The sequence below is a fragment of the Oryctolagus cuniculus genome, chromosome 12 (assembly GCF_051225735.1).
Source record: "Oryctolagus cuniculus isolate XC-2025 breed Fujian yellow rabbit chromosome 12, ASM5122573v1, whole genome shotgun sequence".
Classification (NCBI taxonomy): domain Eukaryota; kingdom Metazoa; phylum Chordata; class Mammalia; order Lagomorpha; family Leporidae; genus Oryctolagus; species Oryctolagus cuniculus.
The window spans coordinates 104,852,051-104,869,643 of record NC_142878.1 but is presented as its reverse complement, the minus strand read 5'-3'; positions in this window follow the sequence as shown (position 1 = coordinate 104,869,643).

The following is a 17,593-nucleotide window of genomic DNA, read 5'->3' as shown; positions in this document are numbered from 1 at the left end:
TGAGGTCTCCCTGGTCGCATTTAAGTTCAGTGCAACAGACTGTGTGAGTTAATGCACGCAACAGGGACTAGCTGGGGAAGGGAGAAGAAAAATGGATGAGAGCCATCACCGAAGGTAAAAGAAGCACTGAATTCACTTGTGTGGTCCATGGTCTCATCCTTACCCTTTTAGACCTGGAACTTGATTTCTGTTAGCATGCTAGAATATGATCTGTTTACCAATATTTGCTATGTGAGTGCTGTCCATGAACGACCAGCTGTAGCATAACGTGACTCGTTCACCATGCAGGATCTCAGACCCTTCCCAGACCTCTGGAATCAAAGTCAGCATTTCAACACAATCCCCTGGTGGTTAATATTCATACTGAGGTTTGAGAAACACTCCCATAGCTAATGTATACTCCAACTGCCAACTCTCAGCAAGAAATGGAAGCTTCGTGCCAACCATAACTTAGCCGGCACAGAGCATTCTCTCTTTTTAGATAGTTCAGGAGGTTGCCTAGTGACCCCCCACTTCTCCAGTAACCCCACACCCCCCCCCCACCTCCAGGAAGTGACTTTTCAGCTGCAATATCAAGGCAGAGTTAGCAAACACTAGGTGAAAGGGTGAGTGAACTGGAGTGGGAAGTGTTAAGAGAGTTTTCCAGGAAGAAACAAGTGCTATGTCAGAGCTCCTAAAGGAATTTCAGAGGAATTGAAAGTTTCCTAGAACAGCTACTTAACAAAGTACCAGGGACAGAGTGACATGAGATGAGGCTGAAGAATTGGGATCCAGATGATCTGGGCTTGCTTTTGTTTTTCTGTTTGTTTCTTAATAAATTTTATTTTTGAATACTTCTAAATTCACATAACAGTTGTAAAGACAAATCAGAAAGTTCCCATATACCCATCACTAATGTTTACATCTTACTGTGGTACATTGTCAGAACCAAAAAATCAACATTGGTCTATTACTATTAACTAAATTCCAGACTTCATTTGGATTTCACTAATTTTTTGGTTGCTGCCTTTTATTTTTCTGTTCCAAGATCCAATCCAAGGTATCACATTGGGTTTAGTTGTCATGTCTTCAAAGCCATCTCTCAAAAGTGATAATTTCCCAGACCTTCCTTGTTTTTAATGCCTTTGACAGTTTTGGGAGTGCCAGTCAGGTGTTTTGTAAAATGTTCCTAGAGTTGCCTTTGATGATTTCTGGGGTTTGGGGGTTTTGGAAGACAATGCCACAGAAATTAAATGCCCTTTTCATCACAAGATGTCAAGCGATGCTGTCAACGCAACTGATCATCTGGCCAAAGCAGTGTTTGGCCAGGTTCCTCCCCCATAGAGTTACTCTGTTTCCCCTTTCTGTGGTCTATTCTCTGTAAATGAGTCATGAAGGCTGGTTCACTCATATTGAAAAAGTAAAATCTTCAGATTTGATCCAGTTTTAGTTGGAAAAAGGAACGGAAGAGAAGAAGTTTTGAAGATGGCTCCTAGGAGCCAAGTTTCTGGTTTTTGAGCAGCTGGTTTGATGTAAACAGAATTGAAAGCAGAAGGACACAGTAAATAGGCAAGCAGAGCATCTGAGGCTTTGCTGACAGAAGCAACCACAGGGCTGTGGAGGAAGTGCACCGCTGGTCAGATGCCTCTGCTAGACGCTGATGCCATTGTTTCTCTGGGTATCCATGACTATTCTGCATGGCTCTGTACCCTGGACACAAACATGATCAAACAGTCCTGTGAAGTTAGGTGAAACTTTGATTCTCTTAGGGAAACAGTCTTCCTCACCCCAAATCCTTGAGAATAACAATTCAGTAGTCATCTGATAGATCCCCGTCAAAGATTTTACTCTTCAAAACACTAGCATTGAGCCGGCGCCGTGGCTCAATAGGCTAATCCTCCACCTTGCGGCGCCGGCACACCGGGTTCTAGTCCCGGTTGGGGCGCCGGATTCTGTCCCGGTTGCCCCTCTTCCAGGCCAGCTCTCTGCTATGGCCAGGGAGTGCAGTGGAGGATGGCCCAGGTGCTTGGGCCCTGCACCCCATGGGAGACCAGGAAAAGCACCTGGCTCCTGGCTCCTGCCAGGATCAGCGCGGTGCGCCGGCTGCAGCGGCGGCCATTGGAGGGTGAACCAACGGCAAAGGAAGATCTTTCTCTCTCTGTCTCTCTCTCTCACTGTCCACTCTGCCTGTCAAAAAAAAAAAAAAAAAAAAAAAAAAAAAAAAAAAAAAAAACACTAGCACTACACAGATACACCCAACACTAGGGGTGAAGTTCATTAGGGTTCTGAATCCCTAAAGAGCTCTATGGGCTTGAGCATGGGACTTCATGGCAGAATGACTGAAATCCTACTTTAATCCTCAGGAGCCACATATATTAATAATCCAAGGCAGAAGTCAAGGTTCTTAAAAGGGGATTTAGCAACATGAAGTGCTTCTGAGCTGGAGAACAGGGAGTATGCTTGACATTGAGCAAGGGAAAGATGAGTTCAGACTGTTCAAAGGAGGGGTAGACTGTGAAAGACTGTGCAGACCATTTCAAGAACCTTGTACAAACTTGAACTTCCACTGAGTGAGGTAGAAACCCCTGGAGAATTGTAAGTGGAAAAGGAACATAAGTCATCTTAACATTTTAAAGACTCATTCTGACTGTATGTTGGGAATAAACTATAGAAGGAGAAAGGAACAAGCAAGAAAATCCTCAGGAGGTTACTGTGAAATCTACCAAGGGTTTTCAACAAGTTCATGGGAAATATGCATTATAGAAGAACTGTGCATGGATTTTGAAAATTTTCTGCGCCAATATGAATTTATCAGTACCCCTACATGCAAGAGATATTTGGGTGCCCCAGATCCAGATGGCATTAGTTGCGAGGAGATAGTACTAAGTCATTGAACACTGGGTGTATTTTGATGGCAGAACCAAGTAGTATTTCCTGATGGATTGAATGTCTGTAGTGAGAGAAAGAGAAGAGCCAAGGAGTCTGAAGGATGTCCACCCTGAAGGGAGGATGGAGATGCCATCCACTGAGATGAGGAAGGACTCCGGGTTAGAGCTTTGGGGATGATGAGGATCAGTATTCTGATTTGGGCAAGATGCATTTAATGTGCTTGCTAAACATCCAAGTAGAGATCCATCCATTCCACAGAGGGAGACACAGTCTGCTGCTCAGTGAGGAGGTCGTGGGTGGAGGTAAGATTCTGGGAATTGTAGCGTATGCTTGATACTCAAAGTCATAGTACTGAAGGAGATGGCTAGAATATGAGTGTACAGAAGGAGAAAGCTGGGCACTTAGGTGTCAGAGGTAGGGGATTTAGCTTGAGTATGGTGGAATGAGAAGGCCATGCCAAGATGGCCGCTGGCAACAGAAACTGCCTGGCAACAGGCTGTCATTGGATGGTTTTGGAAACCACATGACAGCAGAGCCTGCCTGGCAACAGGCTGTGATTGGATGGCCTTGGAAGCTGCCTGGCAACAGGCTGTGATTGGTTAGGGCATAGACCGCCCCTTGACCGGATTGGCTGCCTTGGATATAGAAGCAGCTGTAGCAACTGAAATAAACGGGTCTGTGGGCTGCTTGCCTCAGGCCTGCTTTCACCCGACTCCCAGGGTCTGTGTGGTGACTCTGCGCCTCTTGCCCCCACCACGTTCTTCCTCTCAGAAACAAATCCACAGCAACACTTGAGGAGAGAAGAAAGATTCATCCAAAGAGACAGAGTTGTCAGTAAGAAAGGAGGAAAACCACGAAACAATGGTGGTCCCCACGTCGAATAAAAATATGGACAAAGAGAGAGTTGTCCAGTGCATCAAATGTCACAGGTCAAAAGAGTGGAAGTCGGAGAATTCGTCTCTGAACTTTGTGTTGAGGATAAAAGTCTGATTGGTATGGGTTTAAGAGACGATGGGGGGGGGTGGGCATTGTAGTGCAGGGGGTTTAGCAGCCAATTAGATCACCTGCATCTCACATCAGAGCACTGGTTTGAGTCCTAACTACTTAGTTTTTTGATCCAGCTCTCTGCTAATGTGCCTGGGAAAACAGTGGAGGATGGCCCAAGTGGTTGGACCCCTGTATCCATGTAGGAAACCTGGATGAGGCTCCTGGATCCTGGCTTTGGCCTGGCCCAGCCCTAGCCATTGCAGACATTTTGATAGTGAACCAGCAGATAAAAACTTTATCTATCTATCTATCTATCTATCTATCTATCTATCTATCTCCCCCTCTCTCTCTAACTCTGCCTTTCAAATAAATAAATCTCTTTTAAAAAGACAATGAGGGCCGGCGCCGCGGCTCACTAGGCTAATCCTCCGCCTTGCGGCACCGGCAACACCGGGTTCTAGTCCCAGTCCGGGCGCCGGATTCTGTCCCGGTTGCCCCTCTTCCAGGCCAGCTCTCTGCTGTGGCCAGGGAGTGCAGTGGAGGATGGCCCAGGTGCTTGGGCCCTGCACCCCATGGGAGACCAGGAGAAGCACCTGGCTCCTGGCTCCTGCCATCGGATCAGCGCGGTGTGCCGGCCATTGGAGGGTGAACCAACAGCAAAGGAAGACCTTTCTCTCTGTCTCTCTCTCTCACTGTCCACTCTGCCTGTCAAAAAAATAAAAATAAAAATAAATAAAATTAAATTAAAAAAAAAAGACAATGAGAGGAGAGAAATGGAGACAGCAAGTATAGACAGCTCTTTTTGGAGGTTTTCTAAGCAGAAAAGCAGGGGAGTCACTGAAAAGAGTGAATGTTGTTTTCTTTCGTTGTGTTTGTTTTTACCATAGGAGAGAGCCCAGCAAGTTTGTGTGCTAACAGGACTGAGTCAGTCGAGAGGGGAAATGATGATGGGGAAGTCTGAGGCAGCAGAGCCGTTACTGCAGACGCAGTAAGGATGGGGGCTAATGTGTGTGTGTAGAGGTCAGGCCCAGAGTAATCGATTCACAGTAAGGAAAGAACAATAAAGCAGAGCTGGTTGTAGTCACCCACAGGATGGTGGGAGGAGGTGTGGAGGCTCACACTGAAATAGGAAGCAGGGTCAACGGAAATGAAATTGTGTCAAGATAACTGGGTTGCGAGTGTTTATAACAATAAACTCTCCCTATAAATGCTCGCTTCTGTCACTCAGCACAAGCATGCACCCTCTGCTCTAAGATAGTTGAAGGGAACATTGGTCATGGGTTTGGATCTCATGTGAGGCAGCTAGATTTCCTCTGTTACAGCAATAACTCATCGCCCTGGGCCCAGTCAGCTGTCTTGAAAATGCTGCCCGTGATCACAAGGCAGCTGAGTCTGAGAAACCCACCAGCACTGTGGAAAAACGCTTTAGTCATGGCACGTCCTGCTGCTGTGACCCTAACAGCATCTTCCAGCAGAAATAAGTGCCCAGAGCTACCAGTGACAGAGAAAGGGCTGGTTGTATTTTCACAGTCTGCGGGGTGTGAGGAAGCAGCATTTTCCTTGTCAGCAACTTTGCACCTGCTGCAGAAAGTCTCCAGATCCAGATGATTGGCCAGTCAGTTCCATCAGGGCCCTCCTCCTGGGAGACGAGCATTAAAGGGCGGAGTGCAACAGTGAGGGCATGAGGACACCCAGCTACCTGCCAGAGGTCACCCTCGGGGGGAACCTCTTCTCCCACTGGACTTCACGTGCAGTTTCCACTTGTGGAAAGGAAGGGGGAGAGGTGGAGTGCTGAGCTCTGGGGGTCCCAACCCTCTGACCTGGGACAGTTCCTTTCTGGTGTTAAGACTTTGTCTGCAGTAGTCTGGGAGTACAGAGGGTTTTCATGAGGATTTTTCCCCCAGAAACATTTTATATAAGGTATACAAACTTCGTGCATTTCAGAAATACAACTTTGGGAACATAATGGTTCTTCCCACCATGCCCACCCTCCCACCCGCTCTCCCACCCTTCTTCCTCCTCCCTCTCCTATTCCCATTCTTAATTTTTATTTTTTTATTTATTTTTAATTTTTTTATTTTTTTGACAGGCAGAGGGGACAGTGAGAGAGAGAGAGAGAGAGAGAGAAAGGTCTTCCTTTACCATTGGTTCACCCTCCAATGGCCACTGCGGCCGGCGCACCGTGCTGATCCAAAGCCAAGAGCCAGGTGTTTCTCCTGGTCTCCCATGGGGTGCAGGGCCCAAGGACTGGGCCATCCTCCACTGCATTTCCGGGCCACATCAGAGAGCTGGACAGGAAGAGGAGCAACCAGGACAGAATCCGGCACCCCGACCGGTACTAGAAACCGGTGTGCCAGCACCGCAGGCAGAGGATTAGCCTAGTGAGCCACGGTACCGGCCCCATTCTTAATTTTTACTAAAATCTATTTTCAATTAACTTTACACACTGAATATTAACTCTATAATAAGTAAAGAGTTCAAAAAATAGTGTGAAAAAACAAACTGTTCCTCAGCAGTTCTTTGATTTCTCTTTTGATTTCTTCTCTGACCCCTGTTCATTCAGGAGCACTGGTTCAGTCTCCGTGTGTTTGCATATGTTCTAGAGATTCTGGAGTTGTTGACGTCCAGCTTCATTCCAGTGTGGTCAGAGAAGATGCATGGTATGATTTTGATTTTTTTTTTTTTAAATTTGCTGAGACTTGCTTTATGGCCTAGCCTGTGGTCTATCCTAGAGGAAGTTCCATGCACTGATGAGAATGTGTTTTTTGCAACTGTAGGATGAAAAGTTCTGTAACTATCTGTTATGTCCATTTGGTCTGTAGTATTGATTAACTATTGTTTTCTTGCTGATTTTCTGTCTGGTTGATCTGTCCATTCTGAAAGCGGGGTATTGAAGTTCCCCATTACTTTTGTATGGGAGTTTATGTCTCCCTTTAGATCCACTAATATTTCTTTTAAATAGCCAGGAGACCTGTAATTAGGTACATATACATTTATTATAGTCACATCTTCCTGATGAATTGACCCCTTAATCATTGCATAGTGCCTTTCTTTGTCTCTTTTAACAGTTTTTACATTAAAGTCTGTCTTGTCTGATATTGGGATGGCTACACCAGCTCTTTTTTTGATTTCTGTTAGTATGGAATATCTTTTTCCATCCTTTCACTTTCAGTCTGTATGTATCTTTGTTGGTGAGAGGTGTTTCTTGTAGGCAGCAAATAGATACCTTTTTTTTTTTTTAATACATTCAACCAGTCTGTATCTTTTAACAGGAGAGTTGAGGCCATTTACATTCAAGGTGACAATTGATAAGCAACTATTTAGCCCTGGCATTTTCCCATAAATATTCCTATTGTTTACCTTGGATTTCCATTGTACTTTTTTTAAAAAAAGATTTATTTTATTTATTTGAAAGACAGAGTTAGAGAGAGAGATAGAGACAGAGAGAGAGAGGTCTTCCATCCGCTGGTTCACTCCCCAGATGGCCACAACAGCCAGAGCTGTACCAATTGGAAGCCAGGAGCCAGGAGCCAGGAGCCTCATCTGGGTCTTCCAAGTGGGTGCAGGGGCCCAAGGACATCTGCTGCTGCCATAGCAGAGAGTTGGATAGGAAGAGGAGCAGCAGGACTAGAACCAGCACCCATATGGGATGCTGGCGCTTCAGACCAGGGCTTTAACCCACTGCGCCACAGTGCCGGCCCCTCCTTTGTACTTTTATTGGGAGATTTTCTGCCTTCCCCTTCTTTCATAGTGATGACCATGTTTCTGTGTGTAGCGTATCTTTAAGAATCTTTTGTAAGGCTGGATGGGTGGTGACAAATTCTGTCAATTTCTGTTTGTTATCGAGGGTCTTTATTTCTCCTTCATTCATAAATGAGGGCTTTGCAGGGTACAATATTCTGAGTTGACAGTTTTATTTCCTTAAGACTTAGACTATGTCTTACCATTCTCTCCTAGCCTGTAGGGTTTCTGATGAGAAGTCAGCTGTAAGTCTAATTAGAGATCCTCTAACAGTACTTCTCCTTTTTTTGTTCTCTTGGTCTGAGATTTCCAGAGATTTGTCTTCTTTTTTTATTTTTTTTAAAAGATTTTATTTATTTATTTGACAGGTAGAGTTACAGACAGTGAGAGAGAGAGAGACAGAGAGAAAGGTCTTCCTTCCACTGGTTCACTCCCCAAATGGCCGCTACGGCCAGAGCTACACCAAACCGAAGCCAGGAGCCAGGTGCTTCTTCCTGGTCTCCCATGTGGGTGCAGGGCCCAAGCACTTGGGCCATCCTCCACTGCCCTCCCGGGCCACAGCAGAGAGCTGGACTGGAAGAAGAGCAACCAGGACTAGAACCGGCACCCATATGGGATGCCAGCGCCGCAGGTGGAGTATTAACGTAGTGCGCCATGGCGCCAGCCCCCCAGAGATTTGTCTTCTAACTCAGATGTTCTTTCTTCTGCCTCACCAAGCCTACCTCACCAAATGCTTACCACTGCATTTTTATTTGATCTATTGAATTCTTCATTTCTAATATTTCATTTTGATTATTCTTTAAAATCTCAATTTCATGAGGAAAAAATGTTAATTCATGTCATGTATGGATTTGCTCCTGATCACTCCTAAGTAATCCTGTGATCAAGTTTTTGAATTCCATTTCCAGCATTTCTTCAGTCGCTTCATTTTCACATTCTAGTGCTGAAGTGTTGTTGTGTTCCTTTGAAAGCATCATGTCGCCTTCCTTATTCTTGTTTCTTGAATTGCTGTGTTTATTTTTTTTTTTCTTTATTTATTTATTTATTTTTTGACAGGCAGAGTGGACAGTGAGAGAGAGAGACAGAGAGAAAGGTCTTCCTTTGCCGTTGGTTCACCCTCCAATGGCCGCCGCGGCCGGCGCGCTGCGGCCGGCGCACCGCGCTGATCCGATGGCAGGAGCCAGGAGCCAGGTGCTTTTCCTGGTCTCCCATGGGGTGCAGGGCCCAAGCACCTGGGCCATCCTCCACTGCACTCCCTGGCCACAGCAGAGGGCTGGCCTGGAAGAGGGGCAACCGGGACAGAATCCGGCGCCCCGACCGGGACTAGAACCCGGTGTGCCGGCGCCGCTAGGCGGAGGATTAGCCTAGTGAGCCGCGGCGCCGGCCTGCTGTGTTTATTTTTAAGCATTTGTGGAGATACTTGTTGGTTGGTGTTTTTTTTTTCTCTCATTGTCATGAAGATTAACAGGGATTAGCCAGAGTTCCTAGCACACAGAAATCAGTCAGCCAACAGTCTTCACTGTTTTCCATGTCATTACTGAGAACAGGGTGTTCAGCCTCTCCCCACCTGCGTGTTATCAGTCCAAAGCCAGTTAACGTTCACTCCTCTTTGTTCTCAAAGCTCTGAGATAAACAGTAAGCCAAAACAGGCATGCTTCCTGCTCTCATAGAACTTGACAGCTGATGATGGAACCGATGCATTGGTTTTTAAATTACACTAATATGACCCTGTAATCAAGTTAGCATTGTTTTGAGAGTCCACAGTGGGATGTACGCTCGCCAGGGGAGGTATTCCCGCGATGACCTTCGCACTGAAATCCACAGGATGAGTGAGCAGGAGCCAGGCCAGGAGGCAGGGAACTGTCCAGGAAGAGAGAGCAGCACACGCAGAAGTCTGCTGCAGAAGACACTGGACACAGCCCACCTAGGAACACGCCACTGAAACAGAGGAGACGCCGGAACCAGAGGGAACCACACGGGGAGCATCCTTAATTCACACTGACAAGGGGATGCAATCATAGCGCTTCCTGGTTTTATTCACAGAATGAATAATATTCCACTTAGCATTAGTATTTGTAAGGTGAATGTTTATTATTTTTCACAGGAGCATTTTGTATATGTCGCTGAGATATTTATCTGTAAGTTGAAAGCATGCATCTCGGGGCCGGTGCTGTGGCTCACTTGGTTAATCCTCCGCCTGCGGCACCGGCATCCTATATGGGTGCTGAGTTCTAGTCCGGTTGCTCCTCTTCCAGTCCAGCTCTCTGCTGTGGCCCGGGAGTGCAGTGGAGGATGGCCCAAGTGCTTGGGCCCCTGCACCCGCATGGGAGACCAGGAAGAAGCACCTGGCTCCTGGCTTCGGATCAGCGCATCGCTGGCCGTAGCGGCCATTTGGGGAGTGAACCAACAGAAGGAAGACCTTTCTCTCTGTCACTGTCTAAAACTCTACCTGTCAAATAATTAAAAAAAAAAAAAGCATACAACTCTATGACTTTTGACAAATTTAGACATACACATAGCTACCACCACAAAGATGTAGAACATTTTATTATACTATGAAGTCCTTCCCAGTCAGCCCCACAACCCCAGCCCAGGGCAACAACTGGTGTGCTCTCTGCCTTAGATGAGTATATTTGGTTTATCTTTTATAAACTTTCATATCAGTGATACCATGTACTAAGTGCTGTTTTATGACTGGTTTCCTTCACTGAACACTGGGCTTGTGAAAGGTATTCATTGTTTGTCCCAATATTTCATTCCTTGTCATTGCTGAGTAATATTCCATTGTATAGAGTCCAGGATTTGTTGATGTACTCACCTACTGATAGACACGTTGGTTGTTTCCAATTTGGGTTGTTATGCATAAATAGTATGAATACATGCTTTTATTTCTTTTTGGGTAAACTCCCAGGAGTAGAATTTCAGTTCTTACAGTAAGGATGTGTTTATAAGAAATCTCTGTAGCAGTTCCAGCCGCTGGGGCTGGCGCTGTGGCATAGCAGGTAAAGCCGGCACCTGCGATGCTGGCATCACATATAGGCACCAGCTTGTGTCCCAGCCTCTCTGCTTCTGATGCAGCTCCCCACTACTGGCCTGGGAAAAGCAGCAGATGATGGCCGAAGTGTTTGGGCCCCTGCCACCCATACGGGAGACCCGAGTGAAGCTTCCGGGTCTTGGCTTTGGGCTGGCCCCACGCTGGTCATTGTGGTCATCTGGGGAGTGAACCAGGGGATGGAATATCTCTCTGTGCCTCCTCCTTTCTCTCTGTAACTCTGACTTTAATTAAATCTTAAAAAAAAAAAAACGTTCCAGCTGCTTTAGATCTTCCCCAGAGCTTGGCGTGGCCAGGCCTCTTCTCGTGACCTTGTGAAGGCTGTGCCTTGACCTTTCTGTGGTTGGAATTTGCATTTTCCTGATGACTAATGACTGGGGTTGAGCATCTTTTCCATGTCTGTAGGCCATTTAAATATTTTTTTCTGGGGAAATATTTGCCCGTTTTTAAAATTAGGTTGATGGTTATGTTGTTACTGAGTTATGAGAGTATTGTGGATATTCTGGACACAAATTCTGCACATTATGGGGTGTCTTCCATTCTGTGTATTGCCTCTGCTTATTTTTTTTTGTTTCATAGCTTTCATGAACTATAATTCTAATACCCCAATTTGAGTTCTTTTGTTTAAGACTTATTTAGTTGTTCGAAAGGCAGAAGAGAGAGAGGGAAAGACAGAGAGAAACAGATCTTCCCTCTGCTGGTTCACTCCCCAGATGGCTGCAACAGCCAGGGCTGGGCCATGCGGAAGCCAAGGGCCTAGAACTCCATTCGGGTCTCCCGAGTGGATGGCAGGGACTCAAGTACTTGGTCCATCTGCTGCTGCTTTCCCAGGCGCATCAGGAGGAAGCTAGATCAGAAGAAAAGCAACTGCAACCCAAAGCAGAGCTCCAATGTGGATGACAGTGTCATGAGTGGTGGCTTAACACACTGTACCGTGATGTCACACCCCCACGCCCCTGTTTGAGTTCTTAATGGTATGTTTTTAAGAATAGAATTTAAAAACATTTTTTATTTTTATTTATTTATTTATTTATTTTGACAGGCAGAGTGGACAGTGAGAGAGCGAAAGCGCGCGCGCGAGAGAGAGAGACAGAGAGAAAGGTCTTCCTTTGCCGTTGGTTCACCCTCCAATGGCCACCGCGGCTGGCGCGCTGCGGCCGGCGCATCGCGCTGATCCGAAGGCAGGAGCCAGGTGCTTCTCCTGGTCTCCCATGGGGTGCAGGGCCCAAGCACTTGGGCCATCCTCCACTGCACTCCTGGGCCATAGCAGAGAGCTGGCCTGGAAGAGGGGCAACCGGGACAGAATCCAGCGCCCCGACTGGGACTAGAACCCGGTGTGCCGGCGCCGCAAGGTGGAGGATTAGCTTATTGAGCTGCGGTGCCGGCCGAATTTTAAAATTTTGATAAGTCATAAGTCACCAATGTTTTTTCTTTTCTGGTTCAGGCTTTCTGTGGTCCTTTATTTTTCTTAAAATATTTATTTATCTGAAAGGCAGAGTTACAGAGGGAGGGAGAGGGAAAGAGAGAGAGCAAGCGAGCTTCCATGTGCTGGTTCACTCCCCAGTTGGCCACAAAGGCATAAGCTGGGCCAGGCTGGAAGCCAGGAGCCTGGAACTCTGTTTGGGTATTCCACATGGGTGGCAGGGACCTAAGCATTTGTGTCATCTTCTGCTGCTTTCTCAGACATATTAGCAGGGAGCTGAATTGTGCAGCTGGGACTCAAACAGGCACTCTGACGTGGGATGCTGGTGTCACTGAGGGCTCAACCTGCCACAGCATGTCTGCCACTTTGTGTGCTCTAAGAAATCTTTCCCTGGTCCACAGTTATGAAAATTTGCTCATAAGCCAGCGCTGCGGCTCACTAGGCTAATCCTCCGCCTAGCGGCGCAGGCACACCAGGTTCTAGTCCCGGTCGGGGCACCGGATTCTGTCCCGGTTGCCCCTCTTCCAGGCCAGCTCTCTGCTGTGGCCAGGGAGTGCAGTGGAGGATGGCCCAAGTGCTTGGGCCCTGCACCCCGTGGGAGACCAGGAGAAGTACCTGGCTCCTGCCATCGGATCAGCGCAGTGCGCCAGCCACAGCGCGCCGGCCACAGCGGCCATTGGAGGGTGAACCAACGGCAAAAGGAAGACCTTTCTCTCTGTCTCTCTCTCTCTCACTGTCCACTCTGCCTGTCAAAAAAAAAAAATTTGCTCATATAGTTTCTTCTAGAAGTGTACACTTGAAGCTTATTTAGGTCTATGATTTGTTTTAAATTTTTTTCTGTGACATGAGGTCATAGTTGAGGTTCATAAAAACCTTGATGGGGTTGGCACTGTGGTATGGCAGGTAAAGCCACCACCTACAACGCAGGCATCCCATATGGATGCCAGTTTGTGTCCTGGCTGCTTCACTTTTGATACAGCCCCCTGCTAATGGCCTGGGAAAAGCAGCAGAGGATAGCCCAAGTGTTTGGGCCCCTCCCATCCATATGGGAGACCCAGATGGAGTACTTGGCTCCTTGTGGCCAACTGGGGAGTGAACCAAGAGATGAAGATTGTGTGTGTGTGTGTGTGTGTGTATGTCCCTCGAACTCTTTCAAATAAATAAATCCTTTTAAAAAAATCCTTCATTTTTTAAAAATAATAAAATACACAATGAGATGCATTTTAAAGACCAAGTCAGAGCAAGCCAGAAAGGCTTACTGATTGCCCAAGGTCCCATTTGCCAAAGAGGTAACTGTTGACGTAAAAACCGGATATGTGGTTTTTTGTGCAAATTTCAGGAGCAGCACCCAGACACACTTCCTGTAATATCTGTTTATGACTGTTCTTTCCCACCACCTAGCACTGACAACACAAAAACGAACCAAAAGTAAAAGCTTCTGGGGGGAGGTGAGGCACTGGCGGGAAGAGGGGGAAGAAAATATGGGATCCGTCCCTGCCCCCAGGGACACAGCCGCAGGTGGCAAGGGAATTTACCTCTAGGCGTGATTTCAGAATAAGCCGAAGCTACCCTCGTCACACATCCCTCCTCTTGGCTGGTCCCAGTGTCCTAATCCCACCAGTAAGAATTAGACCTCTTAGGTAAAGAACTAGTTACCCAAAGCCCCCTGTGGGAGTGCACCCACCTCAAGAGGGCTCCAGCCTCTTTACTAGAGCCAGCCACAGCCTTACGGGAGAAGCCAACGCAAGCCCTCGGAGGGCAGACTGTGCTGTGGGAGAACAAGGTGGAGGACTCTCAGGTAGCGATCAGATTCGCTGACCTGGAAGTCAGAACACAGGGTCTCACAGAAGTTATACTTTTCTGATTTGTAAAGTTTTTGAAGGTCTGACCGTGACTTAACATGGAATCCCTGCCCTGGTTGTTCTAACTGTCCAAGAGCATCCTGCTTTAGGGATGAAAAAGACAGCGATAGCCGGCGCCGTGGCTCACTAGGCTAATCCTCCGCCTTGCGGCACTGGCACACCGGGTTCTAGTCCCAGTTGGGGCGCCGGATTCTGTCCCGGTTGCCCTTCTTCCAGGCCAGCTCTCTGCTGTGGCCAGGGAGTACAGTGGAGGATGGCCCAAGTGCTTGGGCCCTGCACCCCATGGGAGACCAGGAAAAGCACCTGGATCCTGGCTCCTGCCATCGGATCAGCGCGGTGCGCCGGCTGCAGCGGCGGCCATTGGAGGGTGATCCAACGGCAAAGGAAGACCTTTCTCTCTCTGTCTCTCTCTCACTGTCCACTCTGCCTGTAAAAAAAAAAAAAAAAAGGTTTTGTAATTTTCATCGTAGAGATCTTTAACGTCCTTGGTTAAGTTTATTCCAAGGTATTTGATTGTTTTTGTAGCTATTGTGAATGGGATTGATCTTAGAAGTTCTTCCTCAGCCATGGCATTGTCTGTGTATACAAAGGCTGTTGATTTTTGTGCATTGATTTTATACCCTGCTACTTTGCCAAACTCTTCTATGAGTTCCAATAGTCTCTTAGTAGAGTTCTTTGGGTCCCCTAAATAAAGAATCATGTCATCTGCAAAGAGGGATAGTTTGAGTTCTTCCTTCCCAATTTGTATACCTTTAATTTCTTTTTCTTGCCTAATAGCTCTGGCTAGAACCTCCAGAACTATATTGAATAGCAGTGGTGAGAGTGGGCATCCCTGTCTGGTACCAGATCTCAGTGGAAATGCTTCCAACTTTTCCCCATTCAATAGGATGTTGGCTGTGGGTTTTTCATAGATTGCTTTGATTGTATTGAGGAATGTTCCTTCCAAACCCAGTTTGCTTAGAGTTTTCATCATGAACGGGTGTTGTATTTTATCAAATGCTTTCTCGGCATCTATTGAGATAATCATATGGTTTTTTTTCTGCAGTCTGTTAATGTGGTGTATCACATTGATTGTCTTGCGCACATTAAACCATCCCTGCATACCAGGGATAAATCCCACTTGGTCTGGGTGGATGATCTTTCTGATGTGTTGTTGCATTCTATTGGCGAGAATTTTATTGAGGATTTTTGCATCTATGTTCATCAGGGATATTGGTCTGTAATTCTCTTTCAGTGCTGCATCTTTCTCTGGCTTAGGAATTAAGGTGATGCTGGCTTCATAGAAAGAATTTGGGAGGATTCCCTCTTCTTCGATTGTTCTGAATAGTTTGAGAAGAATTGGAGTTAGTTCTTCTTGAAATGTCTGGTAGAATTCAGCAGTGAATCCATCTGGTCCTGGGCTTTTCTTTGTTGGGAGGGCCTTTATTACTGTTTCAATTTCTGTCTCAGTTATGGGTCTGTTTAGGTTTTCGATGTCTTCCTGGTTCAATTTAGGCAGGTTGCATGTGTCCAGGAATCTATCCATTTCTGATAGGTTTCCCTGTTTGCTGGCATACAAGTCCTTGTAGTAATTTCTGATGATTCTTTTTATTTCTGTGGTGTCTGTTGTTACCTTTCCTTTTTCATCTCTGATTTTATTGATTTGGGTCTTTTCTCTTCTTTTTTTAGTTAGTTGGGCCAATGGGGTGTCAATTTTGTTTATTTTTTCAAAAAACCAGCTCCTCGTTTGGCTGATTTTTTGTAATGTTTTTCTTGATTCAATCCTGTTGATTTCTTCTCTGATTTTAATTATTTCTCTTCTCCTACTAGATTTGGGTCTGGTTTGCTGTAGGTTTTCAAGATCCTTGAGGTGAATTGAAAGCTCATCTAGTTGGTGCCTTTCCAATTTCTTGATGTAGGCACCTATTGATATAAACTTTCCTCTTAACACTGCTTTTGCTGCGTCCCATAAGTTTTGGTATGTTGTGCTGTTATCCTCATTTACTTCCAGAAAGTTTTTGATTTCTCTTTTGATTTCTTCTATGACCCATTGTTCATTCAGGAGCATGTTGTTCAATCTCCATGTGGTTGCGTATGCTCTAGGGATTCCTGAGTTGCTAATTTCCAACTTCATTCCTTTATGATCTGAGAAGCTGCATGGTATGATTCTAATTCTTTTGAATTTGCTGAGACTTGCTTTATGGCCTAGTATGTGGTCAATCCTAGAGAAGGTTCCATGTACTGCTGAGAAGAATGTAAAATCTTTAGCTGTAGGATTGAAAGTTCTGTATATATCTGTTAGATCCATTTGGGCTATAGTGTCTTTAAATCTACTGTATCCTTGTTGATCTTCTGACCGGATGATCTGTCTATTTCTGAGAGTGGAGTATTGAAGTCCCCCAGTACTACTGTATTGGGGTCTAAGTCTCCCTTTAAGTCTGTTAATAAATCTTTTAGATAAACTGGTGCCCTGTAGTTAGGTGCATATACATTGATAATTGTTATATCTTCCTGTTGAATTGATCCCTTAATCATGATATAGTGTCCCTCTTTGTCTCTCTTAACAGTTTTTGTGATAAAGTTTATGTTGTCCGATATTAAGATGGCTACGCCCGCTCTTTTTTCATTTCTGTTGGCATGGTATATCTTTTTCCAGCCTTTCACTTTCAGTCTGTATGGATCTTTGTTGGAAAGATGTGTTTCTTGTAAGCAGCAAATAGATGGGTTTTGTTCCTTAACCCAATCAGCCAATCGGTGTCTTTTAACTGGACAGTTCAGGCCATTCACGTTCAATGTGACTAATGATAAGTGGTAACTTTGCCCTGCCATTTGCCAAAGATAAGTTCTAATATATGCTTTGAATTCCCTGTGGTCTTTTGCTGTGAGGTTTCCTTCCTTGGTTTCCTTCCTTTACCTTCTTTCATATTGATGACCGTGTTTCTGTGTTTCTGTGTGTAACACATCTTTAAGCATCTTTTGCAGGGCTGGACGAGTGGCAACAAATTCTTTCAATTTCTATTTGCTATGAAAAGTCTTTATTTCACCTTCATTCACAAATGAGAGCTTTGCAGGATATAATATTCTGGGCTGGCAGTTGTTCTCTCTTAGTACCTGGGCTATATCTCGCCATTCCCTCCTAGCTTGTAGAGTTTCTGATGAGAAGTCAGCTGTGAGTCTGATTGGAGATCCTCTGAGAGTAATCTGACGTTTCTCTCTTGCACATTTTAGGATCTTTTCTTTATGTTTCACTGTGGAGAGTTTAATTACAACGTGTCGTGGTGAGGATCTCTTTTGGTCGTGTTTATTAGAGGTTCTGTGAGCTTCCTGTACTAGGATTTCTCTGTCCTTCTCCAAACCTGGGAAATTTTCTGCTAATATCTCACTAAAAAGGCCTTCTAATCCTTTCTCCCTCTCCATGCCTTCAGGAACTCCTAGAACCCGAATAGAAGAGGATACCAAGAAATGGAAAAATCTTCCATGCTCATGGATTGGAAGAATCAATATCATCAAAATGTCCATTCTCCCAAAAGAAATTTACAGATTCAATGCAATACCAATCAAGATACCGAAGACCTTCTTCTCAGATCTGGAAAAAATGATGCTGAAATTTATATGGAGGCACAAGAGACCTCGAATAGCTAAAGCAATCTTGTACAACAAAAACAAAGCCGGAGGCATCAC